Source organism: Clarias gariepinus, chromosome 25 (genome assembly GCF_024256425.1).
Source record: "Clarias gariepinus isolate MV-2021 ecotype Netherlands chromosome 25, CGAR_prim_01v2, whole genome shotgun sequence".
Lineage (NCBI taxonomy): Eukaryota > Metazoa > Chordata > Actinopteri > Siluriformes > Clariidae > Clarias > Clarias gariepinus.
The window spans coordinates 12,245,419-12,257,661 of record NC_071124.1 but is presented as its reverse complement, the minus strand read 5'-3'; the positions used below and the strand labels follow the sequence as shown (position 1 = coordinate 12,257,661).

Below are 12,243 nucleotides of genomic sequence, written 5' to 3'. Positions count from 1 at the left end.
GTTGCCGCAGCTGGCGTAGCTGGAGAAGAAACATAGAGATATTAAAAATAAAGGGAATCCTTACCTCTTACATTGTGTTGCCCTGTAAGCCGGCTCTGTGTGTTTGTGTCTGTGTGTGTGTTTCTGTGTGTGTGTGTGTAAAAGAGAGAGAGAGAGAGAGAGAGAGAGATCGTGATCAGATGCAGGCAGCAGGCCACGACAGCAGAGCCCCAGGCACCAGCTGGACCATTCTCAGAGAGAGAGAGAGAGAGAGAGAGAGAGAAATCCTAAGCTAACATGTGTCTGCTTCCTTGCTGCTCCACTGCATGTAGATGTGTTTATTGGTTAACGTGAGCGAGCCCCTGCGCGTACCCCTCTGTGTGTGTGTGTGTGTGTGTGTGTATGAGAGCCAAGCGCCACAGCGGTGCAAAAGAGTAAAAGCAAGAGAGGAAGAGAGAGACAGGCAGAAAGAGTGTGTGCGCGCGCAAGAGAGAGAGAGAGGGAGAGTGCGCGAGAGCAGCAACAGCAGCCTAACTGCACAACAGTACTGCGCAGAGCATCTAGCCGAACGACCAATCATGCGCAAGCATAACCCTGCCCACCACCACCACCCAGGAAGTGTTGTCACAGCACCTCTGGGGGAAGAAAAAGAGGGAGAGCGGGAAGGGGGGGAATAAAAGGAGAAAAAAAGGAAGGAAAGAAAGGTATTTAAAAAAAAAAAAACGAAAACAGACGGGCTGTGTGAGAAACTATTTAGTGCTTTCCTTCAGTCTCTTGAGGATTTGCTTCAATGCAGACTGCAGTGATATGGTAAACACTCTCTCTCTCTCTCTCTCTCTCACACACACACACACCTATATATGTGCAGCAATGCATTAACCAAAACCAGGCACGCGGATCCCTGTTCGCTTATGCTCCCTCGCTCTCTCCCTCTTTCCCTGGCTAATGATTAAACTTGGACAATTTGAGCCCCATAAGACATGAGACAGATAATTTGGTGTGAACTTGCTAACTATCAGGTCACATTTAAGAATGTTAGCTGTACACATTTCTGCACAGTAAACATGACGAACCTTAATTTAAAGAAAGTATTTAAAAAAAGTGTAGGTGTTTGGGGTTTAAAAAACTTTATGCCTTTAGGTCTCACATTATACAGCATATACAGTTTCAAGTGCATTCTTTAAAACACAGTCATAACAGTGTTTATAACTAACATTTTATTCAAGACTTGGCAAATGCTATCTCTGAGTGGAGGAGATGTCAGTAAGGAGAAAAAATGAAAGTTAAAAAAACCCAAAGTAAACACATAAGCTCTATAAATGCGCACACATGCCAAGACCTTGATACACATTTGGTAAGAACTGATAAGCCAAAGGAAGAAGTCATGAACGCAGCCTGACTGACGTGCTAGGTGTGTGAATGACCTGGCAGTGTGGAATCACATGTACTTCAAAAGAGCTGTCCCTTTTATGCAATGTCCAGTCTGTGCTAACAATGACTGGAAGGTTATTCCAGGCTGATCATTTCCTGGGAGTTGAACTACTTTTTTTCAACTGTGACCTCAGTAACGCTCAAAACCGAAAGTGTACATACCTCTGTCAGCTCATATGCATTGCTGAGAACCTCTAATCTAGCTGTGACAGCCCCCCTCCAAATGGTGGTGGGTCAAGTAGGATTAGATACTGACATCCAACCAGTGGCAATTAATGCAGTTTATTGAACAATGCTGCTCACAATTACAATCCATAAGAAAGAGAGCAAAAAAACATTGACAGCTTTAGAGGAGCTTTTTTCTTTCCTAAAGCAGGACACTCTAGGTCACATGCCCACCAATGACCAAGCTCTGTGTCCAGAGCGGTGCAATTCTGAGCCAAACTCCTTTATGCACAACAGCAAGTCCATGTATAAATAAACTGTGAAACAATTGTGCTCTTTGCCAGGGATACTCTTTGATCATGCTGCCAAAGAGAACCTGGAAAGAGCGCGGATTTTGGAAATAAGATACCAGTACTGCAAAATAAACCAGCCATGAAGCTCCGATACTCAACAAAATCCTGGTCCAGTGATCCTATAGCCACAAAGGTTCAGTCTTCCTTATACAGTATTAGCCTAACTGTAAACCTGCTTTGATGATCCCCTTGCACAGAACCCAAATAGAAAAGGTAGATCGTATGGTTGAGAACAGGTTTCAGTGTCAAACAATGAACATTCTAATTATGAAGAAGAATAATGGTTTTCCTCCCATTCTGGAGTTAAGAGGGCTGAACTGGTTCAGATCACTATGCATATGCTGAAGATCCATATGGGGGACCACAAATGAACTTCTTAATATTTAAACACACTTCACGATTCATCTTCTCTCCACACACCTTAAATATTAAGATGGTATGCAGTCAATCAGTCAGTTCTCAGGTGGTCCCAGCTGAGGGCACTCATCTGCTAAAGCAATACAATGGTGCCACAAGCACACAGTCTGGACAACTGGTCCATGATTAGCCATGACATCCATTGTATGGTTTTCTGCCTCTGTTATCAGCCTCTAGGCCACAGTTATACCGTACCTGTGTGTACATCTAAGGTCTTGGTTCTTATTGATAAGAACCTGCATAGTCCTGGACAGGGATTTGTGGTGATGTCTGGGTGTACAATTTCAAACTAGTCCACAAAACCTTTGAATAACTTACAAATAATGTTAGCGATTGTGTTATATGTTGTTGTTGTTGTTGTTGGTCTTTCGGCTGCTCCCGGCAAGGGGTCGCCACAGCGGAATATCCAGTCCGCACCACAACTTGGCACAGGTTTTATGCCGGATGCCCTTCCTGTCGCAACCCTCCCGTTTTATCCGGGCTTGGGACCGGCACTGCATCCAGTGGCTAGGGGGTTTGGGCAGTGGCTGGTAATCGAACCCAGGCCTTCCGCATGGCCGGCGAAACACCTACCACTAAGCCACCAGTGCCCTAGAGATTGTGTAATATTTAACTTTTCTAAAACTTTTTTTTATTTCCTATTTTAGTTTTTTTTTTTATATTTTGAGTAGAAATATAACATTAACACCACCTGCATATTGACTATTGTGTAGGTCACCCCATAACCAAAACTGACCCCTCGAGGTGTATCAAGCACCTAGCATTAAGAGTAGATCCTTTAAGACCTGTACGTTAAGAGGTGTGGCCTCCGTAGATCGGTATTGTTAGTCCTTCCACAGGTGCTTGATGGGATTTAGATCAAGGGAATTTGGAGGTCATCACCCTGACCCTTTTGTCAAGTTATTGCATCTTGCATCTCTATACACAGCAAGCTTTGATGTATTGCGTTTTGACACTTTTATATCATAGCTAACATTAACCTTTTTATTAGCAATTTGTCCTTCATTAGCTCTTTGCTATGCTGGGGCTAGCCTTAACTCTGCACATGCATCAATGAGCCTTGGGTGCCTCTGACCCTGTCACTGGTTCACTGGTTGTCCTTGGACCACTTCTGGTAGGTACTAACCACTACATACAGTACAGGAAACATTTGATAAGATCTGCTGTTTCTGAGATGCTTAAATAAAGGCCTCTAGTCGTCACAATTTATCAGATTCTTAAGCTTGCCAGATTTTTGCTATCAACACATCAACTTTGACAACCTACTGTTAACTTGATGCCTTATTATATATCTCACACCTAGACAGATGCCTTTGTAAAGAAATAATCAACATTATTTACCTCACCTCTTAGTGGTATTAATTTAATAGCTATTCTTATATATTATTTAGTACAAGTATAATAAGTACAAGTTGTGGCTGCTTTAGTCTGATTTCAGAACTATTAAGGTCTTAAACAAACAAACAAACAAAAACCCTTTTAATCCACTTGGCAATTTTAAGCTCAAGCTTGAGCATTGCTGTGGTTGACCTTGGCATGGTGGTATTGTAAGTCTATGGCAGTTTGCACATTTAAATCTCAGTCCAATGTGACAATCCAACAATTGTTTACAACACTGGTCCTCGCTCTTCCTCATTTTTGCTTTCTCAGTAATTCATTCAGATATTATGCACAGGAAAAATATTTCCTGGCTCTATTTAATTATTTATTTAGCTCCCACTTGGCTAGCATTCCTTTGTCTGTGTTTCAAGTGAAGACCATTCTAGACATACTGCAGAGTTTAGTCAGAGACAGTGAGGGAGAAGTCACAGTTTCCAGACCTCTTGGTCTTTTAGATCATTTCTAAAAATTTCCATTCATAAATGAAACAAACACTTATCCTGAAACTGTCTTTTGTATTTGTTCTGCTAAGCTCTTGCTTTTCGCTGACAATTTTGTAACTTTCCACCAGAGAAGGACTCAAAGATATAGTCCCTAAATTACATCACAGCCTCCCACCTACATGCTTGAAAAATAAGTGTGTGAAAAACAAACACACACACACATATATGAGAGTGCCCATAGGATGCGCTGGACCATGAAGTCCGATCTTCAAAGCCTCCACCCCTCAACTTACATTACACTCTCACTCACTTTCTATACAACTTATTCTGTACAGAGTAATGTGAGGCCTGAAGCCTATCCCAGGGGACTCCCATCAACCATCGCAGGGTACAAGCAACTGCACCCACTCACTCACTCACACAGTGCAGGCAATTTGGAAATGCCAATTACACTACTCCACATGTCTTTGGACTGTGGGAGAAAATTGTACCTGCAGGAAACCCACCAAGCACGGAGAGAACATGTAAACTCCACGCACACAGACCGAGGCAGGAATCGGACACCCAACTCTGGAGGTGTGAGGCCACAGTGCTAACCACTACTTCACCATGCCGCCAGGTCTATTACATTTATATGAAAAATAAAAACCATAGCAAATGAATAAAGTAAGTCAAAGTGGAACAATGAAGCATTGTGATACAGAGAAGAGACATAAAGCGTGTTCTGTTAAGCACACTATGTTTCCTGTAGGTACTCGATAGAATCATATTTTATTTATTTGTTAGAAAAAAAATAATGCTTTAAAATAGCTCTTAGTGCTTTATTCAGTAGCGGCTAAAACAGTCCCAAGAAGAAAGTCTTTTTTTATTTAAATAAAAATGTTTTATTCTTTTCATGATCAATAAAGAAAGAAAAAAATCCCTTCTGTTTTTTTGTTATGCCTCTTTCTCATTTATTTGACAAAGGTAATTTAGACTTCAAGCTTACAATCACCATTCACATCAGTTCAATCGCATTACTTGATCTTAAATCCTTCTCATTGTCTCTTAATATAATTCTTAAACTGTTTCTGTTCATACTCACCCAGGTGGTAAACAATTTCAGATTAAGGCAGTCAGGTCCAGTTTATCGGCTAAATGTTTTTTAACTTTTCCTCTTGTTATTAATACAGTGCGTAACGGCTCTTCTCTGTTTTGCTGATGATGTAATGTTGTAGACGCATGAACATTTTAACAGCATCTGATCGCAAACTGAATTGAGATCCACTTGTGACTCTAAACAGACAAACTGCATTTACTGCTGTACACCAATCCCGATGTGATCTCCTCAGGCAGAGCACAAGGCAAATTGACAGAAATGACCTGCTAGCAGTATAAATGATAGAACGTGTCATGATTAAAGCTTTATTTAACATCAAGGAAACTGCAGGAAACATTTGATGTATATGCAACCATCTGAGTGCATGTGCTTACTTATAAAATGGTTACATACCAGTGAACAAATGTTGAATAAATTGTACGTAAAATATGCGTTTAACACTGGACAACTAACCTAATGAATGTCACAGCTTAACCCAGCCTACCTTCACCACAGTCAAGCGGTGACTTGCTGCTATCGCCTAGCATCAACAGAGTGTCGCAGTATTTACACCCAAATATCTAACATACTGTAACAGCTGTATTGGCATTCAACATCTTTCCAGACTGTTACACTAGTAATATCACATTTATATGCATACAGCTGGCAAACTTAAGATAAAATCATTAGCTGTGCTCTGTAGTGCTTCTCTTGAAACAGCTGATTAAACATGCCCTGCTTCTCTAGAAATGCCCCGTTTATCTAGAAATGTTATGCATTACCAAAAATCCACTATAGGCCGTGTGTCACAGAGAGAAAATACACATTCTGCACAGACAAGAACCCGAGCTCTGAGCTCAGGATCAAACATAGTATCCTGTTCCCATGTGTATTCTGTGCAAAATCCTGAGGCACTGTGTGTAGCCTTTATGGCTTCTGCAATAGTCTATCAGCAGAAATATATATTTTTTACAAATTTGCAAAAATTCTCCCAAAAGTGAATTTAAAAATTGTAAAAAATTATTTATGTTGTTAAAGAAAGTTTCATATTAAAAAAGTGCAGTTTCATCCTTCCAAGAAAATCAATAATGTCAGGTAAGAAAAAGGATTGAGTGCCTTTTACCAATCGACTAGTTGGTTACTCAATCAATAACAGCACGTTAAAACACACAGGCTTTCATTCCTGGCTAATACCACAGTGACACCACTGATACACAGCACTGATGCACCACATAATTTATTGTAATCTGTTTCCAATCTCAACAATGCTGAGACAGGTTTAAAGAACACACAAAAAAAGACTGATAGATAACACTCGCAACATTCAGGCTTCTTGCTTACATAAGAAGTTGAGCAGAGACATCAGACTTAATGTGGAAAAATGGTATATAGTCATTTCACACTTTCATTCATGTGAATATGACTGATAGAAAACACAAGGGTGAAAAGTGCTATCTCCCTCTTCACACACACACACCACCACAGCACACACACGCACACACACGCACACACACGCACGCACGCACGCACGCACACGCACACGCACACGCGCACGCACACACACGCACGCGCACACGCACACACCCACACACACGCGCGCACACACGCACACACACGCACACAAAACCCGTCCAAGGTTTGGACATTCCTTTTAATTCCATGATCGTAAAACAATGCCGAAGTATGGTCTTCATACTGGTATGGTCTTCATGAGAGCCAGTTTCGCAAATGTACACTTGACAATACTGTTCTTACATGAACAATCTCAGAACAGCTGACCTTTGTGTTACTTAATTAACTAATTCCATGTGTTTTGTAAAAAATCCAATATTGCTCTATAATGGAGAAAACAAATAAAAACTTTTGATTGGGGATAGAGAGAGAATGGGGGGGGGGGGGGGTAAATGCAAAAAAAAAAAAGTGGAGTCAGAAAGAGCAAAACCAAAAATGCCAACACCTCATGAAAGTAAAAGCAGAGATATCTTCCATTTCAGATGAAAAATGAAAGTACCCAAGTGCTTTGGTTGACATTAATTGACGTTGTAGTAAAAAAAAGTACGCTATTGCTGTGACTATTCGATTAACACTGTGCTAACCTGCCGATTTTTACTGTTTTTTTTTTTTTTTTGACTGTTTATAATACTTTATGCTTTTTTAGGGTGCCATTGTACAACAGGCCTACAGGACAACAGATGAAAACTAGCCTTTGGCTAATTCTGGCATGTTACAGATGTTCTGTTTTTAATATGCATTGTCCTGTTAAAAAATAATAATAATTTAAAAATATGTGTAATAATCTCAGAGAATACTAACGAGGATAGTAGATTTCATTTTTAAGATTTTCTCTGTTTAATTTTAGCTGCAGCGCCTAAGTATTTTGCTTTCTTTTAATAAAGAGATACAGAGAAAGATCTACTGTATTTAAATGCACAAACTGCAAGTAATTTTTGCTTTTATTTTAGATACTTTTTTCATAAGTAGTTTATCCTCATCAGTATCACTGTAATTATAAATCATTTTTAGAGATGCTAACAAGTCAGAGGAGTAGAAAGCTGTTATAAGTTATGTTGTTACTTTACTATAAATACAACAAGCTAACAAAATAATACACATATTTTACCAATAATAATAATTTATATATATATTATATATAATATAATTTAATTTAATAATGATTTATCCAATAATCTTCATATATGGTATATATATGGAGATAATGATTTATTCATCCCTATATAATATTACATGCCAAAAGATCCAGTGACATTTACTGTGATTTCATATTGCCAGACCCACCAATCTTTGTTTTTTTTGTTTTTTTTATTGAATGACAGTACCTGGAAGCCTACTTTCCCAATCTCACACGATTTGTGGGTTTTCAGGTCACTCGTTTTCAAGGTAAATGGAAAAAGTTTGTATAATATGAAATAAAATCTTGCTGTTTACTTTCGTTTGGAGTTCTCAGCATGGAGATCACTCACTGCTGCTAAAGATGACCGCATGCTCATAGATACATGCGACTACTGAGAATGACTCCACTTAGAAACCATTAAGAGACGCTCTGAACTGCAGTTGACACAGTGTTACTATGCTGGCTTATAACTCTGATATTTTTAGGACTGAAATTGCCATCAACAATTTTGCACCCGAGTCTCCATCAGTGAACAGTTGATAACCTCATCTAAGCGGACTTTATGTTAACTGAAACGAATTTCCTGTTATACAATAGCACCTTTGGCCTCAGAACATACAGCTTAAGACCAGATCTATTTATGGTCACACTTTTTGGTCTCACTCGAATAAAGACTGGTTTCCTTTTGATTATTGTTCCTTCAAAGTTTCTTCCTCATGTCATATCCTAATAGAAAAATACATATCCTAAATGTTTAAATATATACGTACAGATGTTTTATTTCTGTAAAATCTTTGTCACATTGTCCATGGTCAAAAACTGAAAAAAAGACAAGGAATTTAACCTGAAAGCTACAGTGTTAATGGTGATGCTAATTAAATAGTCATTATGTTTTTTTCCTCTCCTGTGCCAGACAGCACTTAGATGCAGTCAAACACTACAAGCAGCGGACCAGTAGTGAAAATGTCACCCATGTGGATATTAGACAACTGACTTTTATTATATTGTATAATGTCTTACATAAAAATTATAATTCTATGTTTTTTTTTTACTGTTTACTACCATCGAGTATACAGCTAATTATATTTTTCCTAACCATAAAATAGTGCTAATGTAGTCTTTTCCAGCCCTAACTATTGATAATTAAATCATTACATTTTTTTAAAGTTTTTAAAGGTATATCCTGAGCTGAAGAAAAACCATATATGATAACATCCTATAACAGGTTTAAAATAAACAGTGCTTGCAGCCACATTTCAGCAGAGTACATACAGCTGACACCTGCTTTGCCCGATCTCGACGTGAAACCAGACGGTTCATGCTTAACTGCATTTCTATATCAACTCAAAATATGGAAATCCACAACCAGATAATCAGGTCTTATTTCAGCTTTATATGTTTGGTTTTCTGCTCTTGTGCATGTAGGCGCATTGGAACTGTACTCTGTTTCCACACATACTTCCTAAGCTAAACCATGAAGCAATGTTAAAAGCACAGAAAGCGGTTACACTAGGGGGAAAGCGACACTTCGGCATTTCATTAGAGTGTGGAGAAGTGAGGACAAGGAAGTGTGAACACATCTCACAATGATAAAGGGGAAAAAATAACAGAAAACCACTCCCTCCCTCCCCAACCTCCGCCATCTTTAATTAGCAGTGGTAGCTTGCTGCGAGTGGCACGGCTATTAACAGAACAGCACCGACCTGACGAACACTGTTAACACTCTATTTTTACAATCGTGCCATAATAACAGTATTGCTCGATAATTCTGCGTGTTTAGTGGCAGAAACAGTGCTCAAACTATTTACTTGTTGAAGACAAAAGCCGAAATTTACTAATCTATCTTAAAAGTAGTAAAACTACATCACACTATTTAAACACTACAAGATCAGTAGCCAGTTTAGTCCAGAAACTAACTTGAGTAAAAGCAGAAGTTGCTAAATGTCCAACATCCACACAAGCATGAAACCATTTAACTGTAATGAATTTAAGTAACCAATGTAGAAGTAAATCTAAATATTCCTAATTATAAGCATTCTTTTTATATAACCTCTTATTTTTGATCATTCCAGTCCATCTTAGAACATGTGCTGGACATACGCACCATAAACGCGCCAACGTACAGTATGAACACATTACATTCAAGTAATGCATGATGATTTTATTTATCTATTCATAATTTCTTACTAAAGAACCCAAGTTTAAAAAGTATATGCATGAAGTATTTTTACTCTGTTACTCTGCTACATGAGTCAGCATATGGAGCATAAAAATAGCGTGAAGTCAAATACATAAGTATCATGTACAACTGCTTCACTTCCTGTATGGTGCTCTGAAAACTCGATACAACCATACAAGAAGAATAAATCGCACAACTAACCCCACTCTGGAAATAAACTGGCAATCAATAAATCAATAAACAACATAACAAAAGGTGTTTGGCATGTAAAATTAGCTCCGAAAAAATTTAAATACCATGCAAACCCCACTGCATACTATAAAAGACAACGAAAAACCATCAGGGAGGTTTGCCGTTTTTCATACGATACGATCACTTCTTAACTTTCTAACTGCACAGAGATTCAGTTTAATACATAGAACTGTTAATATTCCATCCTGTTCTGCATCTTTACCTAGTTACCCAAACCATTAAAATAAAAAAGGGGCATTTTCTTATATTCATATTTTGTAATAAAAAGCATGCAGAAATTATGTTCTTAAAATATTAAAAATGTGTCAGTAGATGAGTAGGAAGGTGTTGGGCACTATACATTTGAATAAAAGGTGTGTGAGTGCGGGTGTGAGTGTGTATAAATCGATAATTTAGCTCATACCTGTGTGTGGTGCTGGTGCAGAGCTCCTTCTGAAAGCGAGACAGGAACTCACCCGCACACCACATGCTGCTCACCGCTATGCATTCTGGGTGAGAGCTTCTCTGTAGAGTGTGGTGCGCTGCAAGCGGAAGCAACACCTACAACACAGCCGCACAGAAGCGTTAGTGTGTGGTGTGTGTGTGTGTGTGTGTGTGGGGAGGATGGTACAAAAAAGTGTATGAATGTGTGCTTGTGGGATTGCAGTTCTCAGTTATCGATCAGAAGGAAAGAATGGTTGGGCTCTTAATTTGCAAAACAGAGTGTGTTCGGGTGAATGTGTGTGTGTGTGTGCAAACTGAAAGACTCAGGATCTCCATGGAAACCTGCCTTTATCTCATTTGCATCTGAATACACAATATGATTCAGAGACATATTAATTCCATGAGTCTTGCTTTCAGGACAAGGCTTATAAACAAAAAGCATTTTATCAGCTTATGACTCCTAAATCTCATCTTTAATCTTTGATAATCACAGGCCTGATCTCAAATGCTCCAATGCAATAGAAACACATTCTAAGTCTATTCTGTGAGAAAGAGGAAGCAACATGCACAACGAACCAGACTGCACCGCTTAAGATAACAGCACGGGGAGTTAAACAGGAAGAGGGGCGTGTCTGCTAGTCACCCATGTGTGTACGTGTGTGGGTGTGTGTGAGATAGGGTTATTTCAGTTCTCTTTTTAGGTTGCGCCAGGTGTGTGCGTTTCTGATTAATTGCATTTCTGTTCTGGTTTTAGAATGTAAGCTGCTGCAAGAGATCAAAACATAACGTCACTAACAGAGAGTGGGGAGAAAGAGTGCGAGAATGGAGACAGAGTGATGAGATGAGATGAAGGAAGAGTGATGCAGGAAGGACAGACAGTGAAACACAGAAATGTCTTTTTCTTTCTGTATAAACATTGCAATGTCAGTGTATAGAGGTAAACATTCCACAGCATTCTGTGTGAGCAAAAACACTGCCCTCCTTCCTCCCTCCATGTCACTGGCATTCAGCTACATTCTGTCACTGCAGCACAAGCTAACACAGACATGCAAAGATGCTTGCTTACCTTGCTGTCTTTCTAGCTGGCTCTCTGTCTCACATCCAACACACCACGTCCTTGTCCTCTCTTCTGGCTGCTGACAGGAAGCAGAATCAGTCCGTCCCTATTTATGGTCCCCAGACACTGCAGTACGCTGAGCGCCTGACACGTTCTTTACCCAGCTCTGCGAAAAAAAAAAAGAAAGGAAAAAAAGAGGAGGAAAGTAAGAAGAAAAATACTGAATTGAAATCTAAAAGGAACCACCATTGAAAGTCTACAGTCATGAGCCGATATGGACGGGTATGAAGTCATTTAGTGTGGGACTTGTATTGACTGTGAGACATAGAGAACTAGGGAAGACATAAAACAAATATGTATTTTGTAGTTTCCTGACTAACTACTGTTAATAGGCTTGCATTATGAACAAATCCTACAAGCTTTTTTTTATAGCATGGTTGACCGTAGGCACTGC

At 39.2% G+C, this 12,243-nt stretch overlaps 1 protein-coding gene across 13 annotated transcripts in view; it reads right to left on the bottom strand.

The window, feature by feature from the left end:
• The window catches only part of mbnl1 (muscleblind-like splicing regulator 1), a 58,557-nt gene extending 46,611 nt beyond the window's left edge, over positions 1-11,946 (bottom strand). For 3 of the 13 annotated variants that reach the window (XM_053486734.1, XM_053486733.1, XM_053486739.1), the window contains exons 1-2: positions 11,799-11,941; positions 10,713-10,849 (exon numbers count right to left, since the gene is read on the bottom strand). The gene's annotated coding sequence lies outside the window, so the exon portion shown is untranslated. Of the gene's footprint in view, positions 1-64; positions 177-10,712; positions 10,850-11,798 lie in introns of those variants that run through there. The other 10 variants (XM_053486736.1, XM_053486740.1, XM_053486730.1 and 7 more) reach the window with 7 other exon arrangements.
• Between the last annotated feature and the right edge of the window lie 297 nt (positions 11,947-12,243).